This window comes from Hippopotamus amphibius, chromosome 4 (genome assembly GCF_030028045.1).
Source record: "Hippopotamus amphibius kiboko isolate mHipAmp2 chromosome 4, mHipAmp2.hap2, whole genome shotgun sequence".
NCBI lineage: Eukaryota > Metazoa > Chordata > Mammalia > Artiodactyla > Hippopotamidae > Hippopotamus > Hippopotamus amphibius.
The window spans coordinates 148085073-148105179 of record NC_080189.1 but is presented as its reverse complement, the minus strand read 5'-3'; the positions used below and the strand labels follow the sequence as shown (position 1 = coordinate 148105179).

Here is a 20107-nt window from a genome sequence, read left to right as displayed (position 1 = left end):
AGAAAAACATATCTAAACACCTCATAAGAAAACAAGGGGCAGCAAAGACATAAAGTTGTAAAAACACCTGGAGAGAAAAGACAGAACAAATATAAAGAAGCAAGTAGAGCTCAGTAGCAAAATGAAAGGCAAAAGATAGCAGAGTAATAGTTACAGTGCGCAGAAAAAATAAGTCAAATAAAAATTTGTACCCAGAAAAACTATCAAAAACAAGTACAAAAAAAGACATTTTCAGACAAAAAGGAAAGTTTAATACAAAAGAATTCTCACTCAGAAAGAAATCCAGAGGATATAAATTCAATCCAAAAATAAGCCAAGAGGAAAAATAAAGTTAAGAGAGGAGACAGGGCAAACACAAGGTACAAAGTAAGATGATAGAAATAAATACAAACACACTAGTAACCAAAATAAATGTAAGAAGAAAATCTAGATATATGCTGTTACAGAGATTCATAAGGACACAAAAATGTTTAAAGTACATGGATAGATAATCATCTTTCAGGCACATAAACCAAAAAAAAAAAAAGTTGGTATGTCTGTTTTACTATCACACCAAATAGATTTTTTTTAATTTATTTTATTTATTTATTTACTGGCTGCATTGAGTCTTCATTGCTGCTTGCAGGCTTTCTCTAATTGCAGCGAGCAGGGGCTACACTTTGTTGCAGTGCCCGGGCTTCTCATCCCGGTGGCGGTGGCTTCTCTTGTTGCAGAGCACAGGCTCTAGGCTCACGCACAGGCTTCAGTAGTTGCAGCACATGGGCTCAGCAGTTGTGGCTTGCAGGCTCTAGAGTGCAGGCTCAGTAGTTGTGGTACACAGGCTTAGGTGCTCCTCGGCATATGGGATCTTCCCGGATCGGGGATCGGACCTGATTGGCAAGCGGATTCTTAACCACTGTGCCACCAAGAGAGTCCCTCAAAAAGGTTTTTAAGAAAAAAAAACAGAACTGCTATGCTAGTGGTAAACAGGGTCATTGTAAAACAATAAAAGATTTGATACATTAAAAATATACTGTAATTCTAATTTTATATGCATTTAATATATAAGACAAATATATTGAGAAGACATAATTGTAGAAGAGTATTTAGTATGTAAATTTTTATGTGACAAGTGTTATAGAAGAAGAATGAGCAAAATACCATGCTAATTCAGAGGAGAAAAGGGTTAATGGTTAATAAAATTGGGAATTTATGGTAGAATCAGATCATGGAGGGTGCTAAAAGTCAGAGAAATCTGGACTCAGCATGATAGGAAGTTGGTAACCGATCATGTTCTTTAGCAGGAAAGGGGCATGATGGAAATGGCTTCTTAGGAAGGAAAACAGCAAATCTGGCTATTGTGTGCAAGGTGAACTGGATAAGCCTACACCAGAGTGTAAGCAAAGAGCGGAGTTACAATATCCTGTATTTGGAGGGACAAAGGACATGGAAAGGAGGGAAAATCCAAGAGGTATTTCATAGGCAAAATCAAGAGGAAATGTCGGCACTGTGCCATTTGGTGGGTTATCTGTCTTAGAAAGTGACTGCCGGAAATATGCTCCCCAGAGACACCCACTTGAAAAGAAACCAGGATCCTAGCTGATTCCCAGAAGACTCATCTCTGTTAGCCTTAGAAAGCAAGGCCAATGACCCCATTTTTGTGGGTCAAAGTCACTCTCCACCTGGTTCATGTATAGATAGTTTTAAAACATTGATTGAATGAAGCACCATGGGAAGACATTGTGGCTCTAGAATCCTTTAAAGACCATTCTAAGTGTATTCACCTTTAATCACATGCAAGTAGGGCATAATCAAGCCAGGCCCAGAACTGCAGATTGCTTACAAGATGGATTTCTGCATATGCTTCCTTGAAATGCTTTTTCCAGGCTGAAACTATTATAACCATGGTGTAGTGAGCAGAACAGCTGACTCTGGCACCTTATGAGCTTATGCATTAGCATAGATTCAAAACAGTTTCTGAGGGCTTCCTAGGTGGCACAGTGGTTAAGAATCTGCCTGCCAACACAGGGGACACGGGTTCGATCCCTGCTCCAGGAAGATCCCACATGCTGTGGAGCAACTAAGCCCATGCACCACAACTATTGAGTCCGTGTGCTGCAACTACTGAAGCCCATGCACCTAGGGCATGTGCTCTGCAACAAGAGAAGCCACGGCAATGAGGAGCCCGCACACCACAACAAAGAGCAGCCCCCACTCACCCCAACTAAAAGTCCACACACAGCAAAAAAAGACCCGACAGAGCCAATAAATAAATAAATTTATAAAAAAAAAAAAAAAAAAAAAGGTTAGACACCAAAAAAAAAAAAAAAGGTTTCTGAGGAGGCTGTGCCCTGCCCACAGGTGCTCCCCGGGCTCACCTGCAAGCACAGGTAGTACAGCTACTGATTCACACCTGTATCTTTTTTTTTTTTTCAGTTTTTACAGAATGACATCAAATCTAATCTCAGAACAAATGTCTACTAAGTCATGTAGGTCTACAATCAACTGGAAATAGAGAGCAACTACAACTGAGATAGAGAATAAAGAAAAAAATTCAAGTGCATTGTGAGTTAATGTTTAGCAAGCATTTGGCTGCAAGGAATAAGGACAGTTGCTTGAAGGAGGACAGCTATTATTTTTTAATCAATATTGTATGAGATATTCTAAAATCGATCCCTGGTCAAGCAGAAGCAGCTGAGAACTGATGACCTGGCCCACAACACATCCAACCCCCAACACGTGGACTTTGCTGAATTCTGCTTTAATGAGATGTCATCAGCCTCTATTGAGAATTATTATTTTAAAAATTGTCACGAGATTCATTGCTTTTTTTTGTCTTCTCTGGGAGTTGTAAAGAGGTAACTTATAAAACCATACTGGGACTTCCCTGGTGGCACAGTGGTTAAGAATTCACCTGCCAATGCAGGGGACACAGGTTCAAGCCCTGGTCCAGGAAGATCCCACATGCCTCGGAGCAACAAGCCCCGTGGGCCACAGCTATTGAGCCCATGTGCCACAACTACTGAAGGCTGCGAGCCTAGAGCCTGTGCTCCACAACAGGAGAAGCCACTGCAGTGAGAAGCCTGCGCACCACAATGGAGAGTAGCCCCCGCCCACCGCAACTAGAGAAAGCCCATGTGCAGCAACGAAGACCCAATGCAGTCAATAAATAGATAAATTTATAAAAACAAAAACAAAACAAAAACGAAAACAAAAATCATAGAGAGGCCCCATATCAAAATTCTGGAATAAATCCCATCCCATCCTAGTGTCAAAAATAGTCGCACTTCTGAAGTTGGTATTTATTTTCTGAACTCCAAATAGCATAATTGACCAAGTTTCCTTTTACATTATAGTGCATTATGGCCCACATGGAGGGAATATGTTGATTAAAATACACATTTTATCCTCAATCCTGGCTTCTTTCTTAGGCTCCTCCCCCACTTTCTTTCTTCTTTTCTTGGATCTTTATGCAATCTTGTTGTATTTTATATATCCTTGAGTTTGCCTTATATCCTACGTGGAACAGGTTTGGTATAAATAAGTAAATGAACTAAAATTGTTTGAGATATGTTAGAATTCCCCCGAAGGGTGAAGACAATGCACCACCTGTGGGATTTTGCCTGAAAGCCACAGCCTGGCTTAGCTTCCTTCCCTTCCTGTTCCGCTGCTCCCACTCAGGAGCACCTCCCTCAGGAATCACTGGCTGGTGCATCTTTGTCTCAGGAGGAGCCCGCCTCAGGGAATCCCCCTCACCCTTTACCTTCAAATGATCACTGAGTCCCACTGAGTCTGCCTCCTAAATGTCTTCGGAACCTATCTGGTTCTTTCCATCCCCACCGTCCCCAGCCTAGGCCAGACCCACCATCTCATTTCCGTTGGAGTACTACAAAACCTTCCTGAATTCCAGCCTTATTATATGCAAAGTCCATTCTCCATCTGGTAGCCAAGAGAGACCGTCTCAAAATAAACCTCTGATCATGTCATTTCTCGGCTTATGACTCTTCAAGGATATCCCACTCTCCTTAAGATAGAGTCTAAACCTTTAACTGGGCTTATAAGACCCTCCAATATCAGGACCCCTGTTTCCTCCAGCTTCTTTCCTTCCTCCCAGTCCCTGCCTGGCTACTCTCTCTCCAGCCTACTAAACCTCTTTCTCGCCCCAGCATTGCGCAGGCGCTATTCACCGCTTCCAAACACACCCCCCCTCTCCTCCCCACTCAGCTCTCCTCTCAGCATTTGTATGGAGACTCGGTCATTTAATGGCTATTTCTTGAGGCCCTGCCAGGTACCAGGCATGGAGATTGGCCCCGAGGAGTGTAGCAGTCAACGAGACACTCAAGCTCTCAGCACAGAGGCTGCTTTCCCACAGACACCCCTTCTGTCCACCCACACCCAGATGGTGATTCACTGGGCTGCTTTGAGCTCCTATAGCACCCGATACAACCGCCACGCTCCATGCTAACTGCCTGTCTAATGCATGTGCCTCTAAGTTGTCCTAAACTGCAGACTCTCAGAGAGCAGGGTCTGTCTTGTTTCCTGCAGTTCCCCTGAGCATAGCCTGATAGCTGGCTTTTAGTAGGTGCTCAGTAAATAACTGAGAAATGAATTAGTTACTCCCATTTTTGCATTACGAAGATGATGGCTCACATGGTCAGTCCTTTTTGCTCCAGCCCTATTTGCCATAGACTCAGGTGCCAGGAGAAGTAACAGAGCAGCCCCACCTGGGCCCCCTTCTTAAACCACCACTGCAGACAGTTTGGGTTCAGGAATAACCCAAAAGGCCTTTGGCCAGAAGATATTTTTCACCCACCAATTTTTATAACACTGTTTGAGAGGAAATTTGATCCAGATGTTCTAGGTTCATTTACATTAAACTCGTCACCACGTGACCCTGTAGCAGCTTTTGATGGCCATGAAGTCCTTTTTCACAAACCAGGCAGTTGCCTTTTGCCAGCTGTAAGTGAGTACAGGACCCCAATTCTTTGCACTTGGGTCCAAATTTAGCAAGGATCGGGGGAGTGTGAAGTTTGGCAACTGTACATTCTCCCCTCCCTGCTGAGGCATGGATGGGATTTTCCAGACTTTGGAATGTAGATTTCCTAATGATTCAGATGAATGTCACAAGGTGATGGTTAATCCACCGAAAGGACAATAAAACAAGATTCCTCCTTGTCTTTGTGATTTCTTCCGGTCATTTTAAGAAGTGGGACAAAGAGGAGAGGAAAAGGAAGGAGTTTTAAAAGAGTAGACAATTTAACACACACATGAGCACACACAACATTCTTAACAGCCTAATGATTCATTAACAGCACCAGGGAATTTAAATGTGCTAGTCCCTTGGCAGGCCAAGAGCCAAGACCCCCTCCCTGTGCTTTTCTCCATCCACCCCTCTCTCCCTGACATAAGGGTAAATTTTAGCACAGAAAGATGATTCTTCATGCCATTGAATTAACTCAACACTGCGAAACTAACTCAAAGTGATCTGTAAAGATATTTTACAGCTCAGAAAATGTTCATACCAGGGTGGTTCTCTGCAAAAACTGGGAAAGGTTGTCTCAGCACAGTAAGTTGCTCCCATCTCTGCTCACAGAGCACATGACTCTTTGTTCTTAACATGCTGTAATTTATCCATTTAAAAGACTGTTGCCACCAATAGACTGGTAAGATCTAAGGCAGGAGCTGTTTGTTCTTTTATACCCAGAACTTAGACATTGTCTGGCACATAGCAGCTGCTCATGAAACGTCTGATGAATGAATGAATGAATGTGTATGCATCAACCAGAGTTTTCAGATTATTGCGCCACTACATAGATACAAAGAGATAGATTGATAGATACAGGGCGCTAGACAGACATAGAGAATGAAAAGGGAATATGGAAAAGAAAGGAAAATCTCCTATTTCTTGGAAATCCTGTGACTGGAATGAGAGAACTTTAAATAACTCAAGCAAGTAGCAGCAAAATATAGATTTGAGCATGCCTATACATTACTCTTTTATTTTACTTTTTATTTCCATTTTTATAGGCATTTGGGGACACAAATCCCTGAAAATGGACACTTCTCAGCCTTCCAATGATGCTATATTTACAGTTTTTCTGCAAGAGGAAAATTCATGCCTTCAACAATACTGAAAAACACTCCACAAATCCTTCGGTGAGCCAGGACAGTTATGCCCCTGCTTAGATCTAAAGTTAATGACATCTGTTTAAAAAGGGGAAAAAGAGATCATAATTTTTTAAATTGTGTTTTTCCATGTGCGATTGGATTTTCTAAGTCAGCCTAAAAGCCACATGCCTGCTGGACCACAACAGTGCTCTAGAGCAGAAGCCGTGAACCTCTGTCTGAAACGGGGGGAAGGATGATGTCATCCCCAGCAGTTAAGGACTGAAGGGATTACGAGATTTGAAGTGGGATTTGGAAACATCTCTGGTGCTGTGAATACTGGGGGCTGCTGGCTGTCTTTTCACCTGGGCAGAAACGCCTCACTCTCGCCCCTCCAGTTACCGAGGCTGTGTTATAATAACCGCCCTCTTGGCTAGCACTGTGGCAGGTTATTTTTTGTCATTTTTTCCACTCCAAGTTTCAAGGGCTTTTCCCGTGGATCTTAATATTTTTCCACTTCTCTTCAAATCTTTCTGAAAAAGTTTCAGATCATGAGCAGTCATAAGTGTAGAGGGATATTAAATGAATGGTACACTTGGCAACTTAGGAGCTACAATGGAGAAGCAATTAAGGAGGAGAGAGTGGGCTGCCGTCATCTGGGGATCACGTCAAGGCTCTAAAGGCTGCACAGCTGTGTTTGGCTGACTTGTAGGAGACTGCAAACTAACAAGACTAATATTTAGATTATTTCATCAAAATGGAACATAGTTATAAAGTGTCTACTATGTGCGGGAAGAATCCTTCTAGATGTTGTATCGAATTGTAACAATAGCGCTTTCTTGCCACGAGGGCACTTTCAATCCAGTAAAATCTATGCAAAAATGTGGCGATTTTGTGCTGTGTCCACTTAGCCAAGCTGAAATTACCTGTCTCAGAATTTCCTTCCCTGTTTGTTCTGGGATACGGATGGCCCCCCGAGGAATGCATGGATGTACGGGTGCCTCCGTGTTTGTGCTTGGAAGGTCAAGGTGGGTGTCTGGCACGGGGGCACGGCTCACACTGCCGCTGATGTGCTGGCTCGCCGGGCACAGTGAGGGGCACCACTTGGACCCACAGCTTCTCCTACTTCCTCCTTCAGCCGCTCCAAGTCTTGGGCCATGTGCCAGTGTCACTCCATGGCAGAGGACACCAGCTTCTCCAGCAGGGCAACCCAGTATCCAGACTGGAAGTGTTGAGGGCAAAAGCAGATCGTCCTTGTGAAGTCCATTTGTCCAAATGGGTTCCAGTGTGCACTTGCTCTGGACCACATTCATCTTTCCTTCCCAGCTACTGCCCCCGCCGACATAGATCGACTGAGGCTCAACACAAGATGCAGAGACTGCAGCCTGGCACTCCTTCCTTCTCTGGCGCCCACAGCTGCCATGGTCTAACCCCTTTACTAAATGCCAGATTCCACATCACTCCCAGAGTTTTGTTCCTCCCATCCACCCCTGACTGATATGGAGCATATACATATGAAAGACTCTTGGTCTGTTTAATACAATCACTTGGGACTCCTATACATCTATTCCGAGGATGCTGACTGACTCAGGTGTTAAAGGACTCAGAAAGTCACTTTATTCTTTCTTGACCTCATCTGTAAAATGAGGCGCATGTTCCATCCTCGGCATTTCAGCTCTGTCCTGTGCAAGGACCTGGGGAAAGCCCTCGTGCAGGGAAGCAGGACGCATGGCACTGGAGTGGGAAGCTACCAGCATCAAGGGAACTGTTCATCTCACACAGGTAAACTCAGAGACGGGCTGGGGGAATTCAGGCCAAAGTAACAGTAGTGTCCATGGCAATTGCTCCAGCTCACACAGGGCTTCTTCCTTCCCTCCCCCCAGGAGGCCCCGTGTGGTGATGGGGCTTCCCATGGACTCTTGAGAGAGGTGGGAGATAGGATTTCAAGACTATTGTTGGCTGAAGTATTTAGACAATTTCCTAAGGGCTCTGGTCTCAAATGGAGAAAACCCATGGAATGAGACCACCTGAGGTTCACAGGTATGGTTTACTCATCTTCAGCTTGGGATCCCTGGAGGAGTCCTTCTTAAACTTTACCATGCATCATAATTACCTGGGAACCTTATTAAAATGCAGATTCTGATTTAGTAGGTCAAAAGGGAGCTCCATACCCTGCATTTCCAACAAGTTCCCAAGTGATGCTGATGCTGCTTGCAGAGTGCACGTGTCTGCGTGTGCACTAGATGTCAATATGAAATATGTTTTTACTCTAGGTAAAAAGTAAAAATATTTGAAAAGCATTGCCTAAAGAAATATCTTCCAGCCTCACCCTCAGCTGTCTCCACAAGAGACGCTCCCCCCAGTGCCGAGGCTGGGAATCAAGGCTTGATCTCATTCAGGGAGCAGAGGGATCCATACGGCTCCTAATCACTCAGCAACAAGAGTTGGGACTCAGATCCTAAGTGCTGTTATTCGAGACCCCTTCCCCACAGTGCCCAAGATGTCACCTGGCATAATCCACGTCTCCCTGCTGGTTTTCCCAGCAGTTTTGGGCTTCTGGCTTGGCGCCTCTTTCAGACCACCAGAGACCTGACATCCCCCAGTCCTTCCCTGGGATATCTGGTTTCATTCTTTAGCTGCTGGTTTAGGGTTTCTCTTCCTTGGAAGACAGGGACAGCTGGGAATGTGGATCTCATCCTGTCTGGGTTTTCCCCTGACAAGTGGCGGTAGTGGCAGGATGTGAGGTACTCGAAGACCACTCATGATGCTATTATCACAGAAAGCAGAGTCAGTAACAAAAAGAACAGGTGCAATGGACTAGGTTTCACTTCTTGGGTTAGTGGAAACAGCCAGCAGGGCAAGCACAGGAATCAGGACTATCACAGATTTTTAAAAAATTGCAGGGAGGGATGAATAGGTGGAACACATGGAATTTTTATGACAGTGAAACTATTCTGTATGATGCCCTAATGGTGGGTGTATGTTGTGATACATTTGTCAAAACCCACAGAATGTGAAACATAAGAGTGAACCCTAATGTAAACTATGCACTTTAGTTAACAATAACGTATTAAGGTTGGCTCATCAATTGTAACAAATGTACCACAGTAACACAAGATGTTAGTAATTGGGGAGGGAAGAGGATAGGGATATGGGAACTCCCTGTACCTTCCACTCAATTTTTCCGTAAACCTAAAACTGTTCTAAAATGTAAAGTCTACTAATTAAAAAAAAAAAGTAAGTAGAGATAAAAACTAACCTCACTGGGCTACTGTGATGATTAAAATGGAAAAAACATATGAAAGCACTGAAATATCCATAGTACCAAAAAAAAAAAAAAAAGCCCCAAAATCAACAAGCCATGAATACATTCTCCCCTCCCCTACCCCTCTTCCCAGACCACTGCCATTGAAGTGGTCTGTATCCTTGAAGACCTTTTCATATGTGTGTGTGTGTGTGTGTGTGTGTGTGTGTGTGTGTGTGTGTGTGTGTGTGTGTGTGTGTAGGGAGATAATCCTTTTGAAATACCTCTCAATATTGTGCACTCTTTTTGGTAGGATGCTTTCCCTTCCTGTACCCCATCTACTATTAAGGCCAAGCCACGAGGCTTATTGTGTCCCAGAATCGGGATAAGACACAGATCAGAAAAGGAAGTGGAGGGACTTCCCAGGTGGCGCAGTGGTTGGGAATCTGCCTGCCAATGCAGGGGACATAGGTTCAATCCCTGGACCGGCGGGAGGATTCCACCTGCCACAGAGCAACTGAGACCATGTGCTGCAGCTGCTGAGGCCCATGCGCCTAGAGCCCGTGTTCCGAGACAGACAGGAGAGGCCACCATAATGAGAAACCCACGCACCACAAGGAAGAGTAGCCCCTGCTCTCTGCAGCTGGAGAAAGTCCGCGCGCAGTGGCAAAGATCCAACGCAGCCAAAAATAAAAAGAAAGAAAGAAATTAAAAAAAAAAAAAAGAATCTGCCTGCCAACGCAGGGGACACGGCTTCGATCCCTGGTCCGGGAAAATTCCCACATGTGGTGGAGCAACTAAGCCTGTGTGCCACAACTACTGATCCTGCAACCTAGAGCCCCCAAGCCACAATTACTGAACCCATGTGCCACAATTACTGAAGCCTGCGTGCCTAGAGCCCATGCTCCACAACTAGAGAAGCCACCACAATGAGAAGCCTGCACACTACAACAAAGAGTAGCCCCTGCTTGCACTGCAACTAAAGAAAGCCCGCTTGCAGCAACAAAGACCCAATGCAGCCAAAAAATAAATTTAAAAATTTTTTTAAAAATAAAAAGAAGAAGAAGATGAAGAAGTGGAACCTGCTATGCTTCACCCAGAAGTAAATGTAAATTTCAGGCAGGAGGGCCCTGTCTTCTATCTTTGGGCTGTATGTTGGGATTGGTGGGGTTTAAAGACATTCAGATCTTTATAAAGGAACCCCAGACCACTGGGGCAACAGTGTTTACCCAGCACACCCTACAGGGACTGTAATTCCAGCCTTTGGAATTTCACTTACAGCCACTTCTGTATGTACATGATGAGCATTTTTCTGGGACCAAAACCTAAATGTCGACTTACTGAAGCGAATAGTGTGGGCATGGTTCTTACTATAAAACATAATATGTGTATGTGGAAATAATCATTTAAATGGGAAGGTATAAAATAAAGAGTAAAAATCTCACTCCATGATCCCCACTCCAGGCCCATTTTTCACAGGTAACTGTTTTTCATCTGTTATATAGTTTTTTGTTTTCTGGTAGTCATCCACAAAACTGGTAACATGTTTATACTGTTTCCTGATTTATGAACTTCAAGAAGAATCTATTGAGTACTACTTTAAAAAATTAAAAAAAAATTGGCTCAGTTATATTCAACCTTCTTCCATCTTTTAACTTATTTTTATTTTTAGTCCTATTAGCTATTTTTTATAACTTTAAAAACACTGCTCTTTTGATGCAGTAACACTAAACAATATCTCTTCTACTGGGAAACATGAGGAAATACATGCTCTTTTCCCTTTGCTTTCTTCCTCTTTCCCCTAACTTCCTTCTATACTATTATATTCCAAGACCCATAAATCTTTGCATTCTCTTCTGTAATTATAATCATCTCACATGCTTTCACTATAGAATAATTCTTTTAAAAATCCAAACAGCATTTACAATGTTGGTGTTATATCATTTATTCCTCATTGGGATAATATAGTCTAGCCAGAAAAATATATATCATAGAGGTAAAGCATGTGGCTTAGAATAGCTCTGCCACTTAAAAGCTGTGTGACTTAGTATAGTTACTTAACTTCTCTGTGCCTCAATTATTCATCTAAAAAACTTGGGATAAAAATACCCATCCCATAAGGTTGTTTGAAAGTTAAATGAAATTATCTAAAGTACTTAGCACAGTGCCTGTGACCTAGTAAGAATTTAAATAAAAATTTATTATTATTATTATTATTATTATTATTTTGGTAGTGTGAATGGGCCCATTAGAAAGGTGTGTAGCTCTTATGTTGTTAAGCTGTGTCACACTAAGGAGACTGTTCCTAATACCAAGGCTGAATGGGTTTTCTCTCGATACTCCATCAGTTCAAAATCATGCCAGAGTTTAATTTGCTTCACGTTTAGACCATAACTTTTCTTTCAGTCTCCTGACAGGTCTAATTGCCTTTCTACTTTCTTGTTAAGGAAAGAAACTTATCATAGCCTATATCATACTGTGTGTTGAATGATCAGTTTTGAGAAGAGACTGTACAATTCTTGACAAATGTAGAGGGAGAAAGCGCCCCTGGTTTCTGACCTTGCAGTTCTGGTCCTCATGTGACCTGGCTTTTTTCCATTCCTCAGATACCTAAAAGAGTCCCTGTGGTAGCCTTATAATAGCCCCCCTACACACACACATACACACACACACACACACACACACACACTCATTAAATAGTAGCACATGAGGGTTCCTTTCCTTGAAACTCAATGATGTGGATGGAAGTGCAACAAATGCATCTAGGTACTCTTCCAACTCTGACATTTCTTAATATGGTTTTAGGCTCTTCTGGTAGTCTGCTTATCCAGGCTTTCCACTCAGGGTAAAGTTATCCTGTATCTCTCTCTCCCCTCCACACCCCCCTCCTCCTTAATATATTTAAAGGGATACTGTATAAAATGCAAATTTTAACACATCCGGTCCATAATCACTGCACAGGAAACAAGAAGGAGCATTTTTGTTTCTTAATAAGAAAAGCTAACTGATCATTCTGAATATCTTAGCAAGTGTACAATCAATATTAGGAGGGTGGGAGCCAATCCAAAATTCTTCAAATGTCCCAGGAATGAATATCCTTGGGGTGTAGCTTGAAATTTTGCTTAATGCCAGACTTCCCTGAAGACCAAAGAGGAGGGGTACATTATAACAGATGTAAGCTCTCTATAGGGAACTAGCGCCTGATGTCTCACGACGCTTTCCAACAATGCAAACTGTGTCAGTTCCCCTACATTGACTGTGGTGTTATAATAAATCAAATTATCAAAGCTTCATAGATGTTAAAAAAAATGTAATGAAAATAAGTGAAGCAAGCGTAGTTTGCGACTCTAACATCAAAGAACCCCAAACCATAAATCCATAACATTCACTTTCAAAAGCAGATGATGAAAAATATGGAATGAGTTTCTTAGATTTAATTTTAAAACAGCAAAAGTATGTGAAAGCAGAAGAGAAATGCTGAAAAGCAGAAACCAGAGCAGAGAGCACTTCATATTAGAATTTTTAGCTTCTCCATGGAGCAAAAGAGCTTAGTTCCTTGATGGCTGGACAGCCATAGGCAAAGTTTGCAAGCTCTTTTTTTGTGTTGAATCCAATCATTCAGCTCAAGTCAGTAAATCAGATACCCAGGGGATACATAACACATTATTAAATTTATGCAAGAACTCTGAGTTCATCAAGGAAAATAAAGACAGGTGCTAAATGTCATGAGTGATTTTGCCGGTAAGCAAACCATCCAATGTTAAGTTGACTTTGAAATCACATTGTCTCCTTTTTGGCAAAGTATCATCATAGTAATAGACACTTGTCACTCTTCTTTCTTTCTTTCTCTCTCCTTTCTTTCTTTCTTTCTTTCTTTCTTTCTTTCTTTCTTTCTTTCTTTCTTTCTCTTTCTTTTTCTTTCTTTCCTTTCTTTCTTTCTTTCTTTCTTCCTTTCTTTCTTCCTTTCTCTCTCTCTTTCTTTTCCTTCCTTCCTTCCTTCCTTCCTTCCCCTTTCTTTCTTTCTTTCTTTCTTTCTTTCTTTCTTTCTTTCTTTCTTTTCTTTCTTTCTTTCTTTCTTTCTTTCTTTCTTTCTTTCTTTCTTTCTTTTTTGATTAGACACATTGCATTTGCCTTCTGATAACATCCCAGTTTCCTTTCAAAGTTGTTTTTCCCCAACATGTGTAATCGTGGTAGGAATCATGCCTACCTAACCCCAACCCTCAGCCTTGCAAGCTGACAATGATAGGTGACCTCATCCCAGTCTATCCATGGAGTGAGCGGACAGAAAGTGTGATGTGACACAGACTCAGCCGATGGAATACCCTCCCTAGCCTGAGAATCCGATGGGAGGGATACAAGGATATTAGTGGCGATTAGAATTTATTCATTCCTGCTGATCTGCCCTTTGGGTTCCCCTTGTGTCCTGCCCGTTTTCCAGACCCAGTCTTCCAGCCCTTCATTGATCTGTCCCCAGTAGCCTCCAAAAAATTCTTTATTTTTTTCTTGAGATCATCAGAGTCTATTTCAGCTGCTTGTGACCAAGAAGCCTAATGTATTCATTCATTCAGAGACAAAATTTCCTGAACAACTGCCAAACACTAGGAATACAGAGACATGGTTCCTGCCCTCAGACTGACTGAGATTGTGGTATAACTAGATAATTACAGGGCAATATAGGAAGCACCATCATAGAGATAAACAAAGATCACAAAGGAAGATGCCAGTAATTCTGCTTAGGGAACATAGCACATGTTCTACAGAGGAGGCAAAGCTTGAGTCTGGCTTTGAAGGGCAAGTATGAGTTTACCCTCACACACAAAACAAAATGGGGCAAGCTTTCCAGCAGAGAAAACAGCATGCACAAAGGCATAGAGTTATGGAGGAACAAGGCAGGTTTGAGATGCTTCCAGGATTAGGCTGGGGCAGAAGCTACGCGAGTGAATGAGTTTGGGTAAGGCCGAGGCTACATTATGAAGGATCGTGTGCTCAGTACAATAGGATTGGTGTTGAATAAACAGTCAGTGGAGAGGCTGATGCAAAGAAAATCAAAAGCACTGCCATCAAATACACGAGATCTCAGAAACAGAAGCTGGACAGAAGTAAAACTTAAAACGGAAAAATAGATGCTTCAAATCAGTCATGAATAACTGTTTTTAAAGGATTAATTCAGGAAAAATAAAAATATTTACAGACCGTATTTTCAAAACAAAACAATCGGTGGGTCAGACGGAGGTGTAGCTTAGGTGATCTGCCCACCCCCGTGGTGGTGCCGTGTGCAGGACTCATGCAGTACCCTGCTTTGGCTCCTGTCCCCTTTCATCTTGGAGACTCCCCGTTGGGTCACCTTTTATGACCCCCCAGTAGTCTTCTGTTTTGTGTTCCCAAATCCAGCTGGCAGAAGGGCCAGCTGAGAGAGGAGTTGGGCTGGACCAAGTCCTTCAGAGACCACCTCACGGACAAGCAACCCCAAAAGTTTGCACAACCATGAGGAAACAAAGAAACACCATGCAGGTGAAGGAGCAGGAAAAAACCCACAAGACCAAATAAATGAAGAGGAAATAGGAAAAATGCCTGAAAAAGAATTTACAGTAATGATAGTAAAAATGATACAAAATCTCAATAACAAAATAGAGAAAGTACAAGAAACAGTTCATAAGAACTCAGAAAAACAAACAGCAATGGATAACAAAATAACTGAAATTAAAAATACTCTAGATGCTATAACCAGCAGAATGACTGAGGCAGAAGAACGAATAAGTGAGTTGGAAGATAGAATGGGGGAATTAAATGCCACAGAGCAGGAAAAAGAAAAAAGAATAAAAAGATTAGAAGACAGTCTCAGAGACCTCAGTGATAACCTTAAACGTACCAACATTCGAATTATAGGCATCCCAGAAGAAGAAGAAGACAAGAAAGGGGCTGAGAAAATATTTGAAGAGGTTATAGTGGAACACTTCCCCAACATGGGAAAGGAAATAATTAACCAAGTCCAAGAAGCACAGAGAGTCCCATACAGAATAAACCCAAGGAGAAATACACCAAGACACATATTAATCAAACTAACGACAATTAAACACAAAGAAAAAATATTAAAAGCAGCAAGAGAAAAGCAACAAACAACATATAAGGGAAAACCCATCAGGATAACAGCTGACCTTTCTACAGAAACTCTGCAGGCCAGAAGGGAATGGCAGGATATACTGAAAGTCCTGAAAGAGAGAAACCTACAGCCAAGAATCCTCTACCCAGCAAGAATCTCATTCAGATTTGAGGGAGAAATCAAAAGCTTTCCAGACAAGCAAAAGTTAAGAGAATTCAGCACCCCCAAACCAGCCTTACAACAAGTGCTAAAGGAACTTCTCTAAGGAGGAAACACAAGAAAAGGAAAACACCTACAAATACAAACCCAAAACAATTCAGAAAATGGTAATTGGAACACACATGTCAATAATCACTTTAAATGTAAATGGATTAAATGCTCCAACCAAAAGACACAGACTGGCTGAATGGATACAGAAACAAGACCCTTCTATATGCTGCCTACAAGAAACCCACTTCAGACCAAGGGATACATATAGACTGAAAGTAAAGGGATGGAAAAAGATCTTCCATGCAAATGGAAGTCAAAAGAAAGCTGGAGTAGCAATACTCATATCAGACAAATTAGACTTGAAAGTAAAGACTATCACAAGAGACAAGGAAGGACACTACATAATGATCAAGGGATCCATTCAAGAAGAACATATCACAATGGTAAATATCTATGCCCCCAATATAGGAGCACCTCAATACATAAGGCAAATGCTAACAGCTATAAAAGGGGACATCGACAGGAACACAATAATAGTGGGAGACTTGAACACCCCACTTACATCAATGGACAGATCATCCAAACAGAAAATAAATAAAGACACACAAGCTTTAAATGACACATTAGACCATCTCGACTTAATTGATATTTATAGGACATTCCATCCAAAAACGACAGACTACACTTTCTTCTCAAGCGCACACGGAACATTTTCCAGGATAGATCACATCTTGGGTCACAAATCAAACCTCAGCAAATTCAAGAAAATTGAAATCATATCAAGCATCTTCTCAGACCACAACGCCATGAGACTAGATATCAATTACAGGAAAAAAACTGCAAAAAATACAAACACATGGAGGCTAAACAATTCACTCTTAAACAACCAAGGAATCACTAAAGAAATCAAAGAGGAAATCAAAAAATATCTAGAAACAAATGACAATGAAAACACAACAACCCAAAACCTATGGGATGCAGCAAAAGCAGTTCTAAGAGGGAAGTTTATAGCAATACAGTCCTACCTTAAGAAACAAGAAAATGATCGAATAAACAACCTAACCTTACACCTCAAACAACTAGAGAAAGAAGAACAAAGAAACCCCAAAGTGAGCAGAAGGAAAGAAATCATAAAGATCAGAGCAGAAATAAATGAAAAAGAAAGGAAAGAAACCATAAGAAAAATAAATAAAACTAAAAGCTGGTTCTTTGAGAAGATTAACAAAATTGATCAACCATTAGCCAGACTCATCAAGAAAAAAAGGGAGAAGATGCAAATCAACAGAATTAGAAATGAAAAAGGAGAAGTCACAACGGACACCTCAGAAATACAAAACATCATGAGAGACTACTACAAGCAACTATATGCCAATCAATTGGATAACCTGGAAGAAAAGGATACATTCTTAGAAAAATACAATCTTCCAAGACTGAACCAGGAAGAAATAGAAACCATGAACAGACCAATCACAAGTACAGAAATTGAGGCAGTGATTAAAAATCTCCCAACACACAAAAGCCCAGGACCAGATGGGTTCACAGGCGAATTCTATCAAACATTTCGAGAAGAGTTCACACCTATTCTTCTCAAACTCTTCCAAAATATTGCAGAAGGCGGAGCACTCCCAAACTCATTCTACGAGGCCACCATCACCCTGATACCAAAACCAGGCAAAGATGTCACAAAAAAACAAAACTACAGACCAATATCACTGATGAATATAGATGCAAAAATCCTCAACAAAATACTAGCTAACAGACTGCAACAGCACATTAAAAAAATCATACACCATGATCAAGTGGGGTTTATCCCTGGGATGCAAGGATTCTTCAATATACGCAAATCAATCAATGTGATACATCATATCAACAAATTGAAGGATAAAAACCATATGATCATTTCAATAGATGCAGAAAAAGCTTTTGACAAAGTTCAACATCCATTTATGATAAAAGCTCTCCAGAAAATGGGCATAGAAGGAAATTATCTCAACATAATAAAAGCCATATATGAAAAACCAAAAGCCAACATCGTTCTCAATGGGGAAAAACTGGAAGAATTCCCTCTAAGACCAGGAACAAGACAAGGGTGTCCACTCTCACCACTATTATTCAACATAGTTTTGGAAGTTTTAGCCACAGCAATCAGAGAAGAAAAAGAAATCAAAGGAATCCAAATTGGAAAAGAAGAAGTAAAATTGTCACTCTTTGCAGATGACATGATATTATATATAGAAAACCCTAAAGACTCTACCAGGAAACTGCTAGCACTAATTGATGAGTTTAGTAAAGTAGCAGGATACAAAATTAATGCACAGAAATCTCTTGCATTCCTATACACGAACAACGGAAGAGCAGAAAGAGAAATTAAGGAAACTCTCCCATTCACCACTGCAACAAAAAGAATAAAATACCTAGGAATAAACCTGCCTAAAGAGGCAAAATATCTGTATGCAGAAAACTTTAAGACATTGATGAAAGAAATCAAAGACGACACAAACAGATGGAGGGACATACCATGTTCCTGGATTGGAAGAATCAACATCGTGAAAATGTCTGTACTACCCAAAGCAATTAACAGATTCAATGCAATCCCGATCAAATTACCAATGGCATTTTTCACAGAACTTAAGCAAGAAATCTTACGATTTGTATGGAAATGCAAAAGACCCCGAATAGCCAAAGCAATCTTGAGAAGGAAAAATGGAGTTGGTGGAATCAGGCTTCCTGACTTCAAACTATACTACAAGGCCATAGTGATCAAGACAGTATGGTACTGGCACAAAAATAGAAAGGAAGATCAACGGAATGGAATAGAGAACTCAGAAGTAAGCCCAAACACATATGGGCACCTTCTCTTTGACAAAGGAGGCACGAGTATACAGTGGAAAAAAGACAGCCTCTTCAATAAGTGGTGCTGGGAAAATTGGACAGCAACATGTAAAAGAATGAAATTAGAACACTTCCTAACACCATACACAAAAATAAACTCCAAATGGATTAAAGACCTACACGTAACGCCAGACACTATAAAACTCCTAGAGGAAAACACAGGCAGAACACTCTATGACATACATCAAAGCAACATCCTTTTTGACCCACTTCCTAGAATCAGGGAAATAAAATCAAGAATAAATGAATGGGACCTCATGAAACTTAAAAGCTTTTGCACAGCAAAAGAAACCATAAACAAGACTAAAAGGCAACCCTCAGAATGGGAAAAAATAATTGCCTATGAAACAACGGACAAAGGATTAACCTCCAAAATATACAAGCAGCTCATGAAGCTTAATACCAAAAAAGCAAATAACCCAATCCACAAATGGGCAGAAGACCTAAATAGACATTTCTCCAAAGAAGACATACAGATGGCCAACAAACACATGAAAAGATGCTCAACATCACTCATCATCAGAGAAATGCAAGTCAAAGCCACAATGAGGTATCACCTCACACCAATCAGAATGGCCATCATCACAAAGTCTGGAAACCACAAGTGTTGGAAAGGGTGTGGAGAAAAGGGAACTCTCCTGCACTGTTGGTGGGAATGTAAGTTGGTACAGCCACTATGGAAAACAATTTGGAGGTTCCTTAAAAAACTACAAATAGAACTACCATATGATCCAGTAATCCCACTCCTGGGCATATAGCCAAAGAAAACCATAATCCCAAAAGAAACTTGTACCATCATGTTTATTGCAGCACTATTTACAATAGCCAGGACATGGAAGCAACCTAAATGCCCTTCAACAAATGAATGGATACAGAAGATGTGGCATATATATACAATGGAATATTACTCAGCTCTAAAAAGGGATGAGATGGAGCTATATGTAATGAGGTGGATAGAACTACAATCTGTCATACATAGTGAAGTAAGTCAGAAAGAGAAGGACAAATATTGTATGCTAACTCACATACACGGAATCTAAAAATGGTACTGGTGAACTCAGTGACAAGAATAAGGATGCAGATACAGAAAATGGACTGGAGAACTTGAGGTATGGGATGGGGCAGGGGGTGAAGGGGAAACTGAGACGAAGCGAGAGAGTAGCACAGACATATATATACTACCAACTGTAAAATAGTCAGTGGGAAGTTGTTGTATAACAAAGGGAGTCCAACTCGAGGATGGAAGATGCCTTAGAGGACTGGGGCGGGGAGGGTGGGGGGGACTCGAGAGGGGGGAGTCAAGGAAGGGAGGGAATACGGGGATATGTGTATAAAAACAGATGATTGAACCTGGTGTACCCCCAAAAAAATAAAAAAATAAAAAAATAAAAAATCACTTTAAATCTCAGGGGATTCCAGTTTCGATGATGTACTTTATTGATCAGAAGAATGTCAAGGAGATAATTGGCAAGTCTTACCAGCTGCTAAATTGTCAGTACTAGCGAATAATTAACAATGACCTACCATGGGGAGACAGTTCTCCACGGTGCCTCACAGTTCTGCAACCTCGCAAGCGC

The 20107-nt window shown here is 41.3% G+C and overlaps 1 protein-coding gene across 1 annotated transcript in view; it reads right to left on the bottom strand.

Moving 5' to 3' along the window:
- LOC130851967 (ATP synthase F(0) complex subunit C1, mitochondrial-like) overlaps positions 1 to 20107 on the bottom strand; it is a 130804-nt gene that overhangs the window by 41128 nt on the left and 69569 nt on the right. The gene's annotated exons all lie outside the window — the stretch shown is intronic.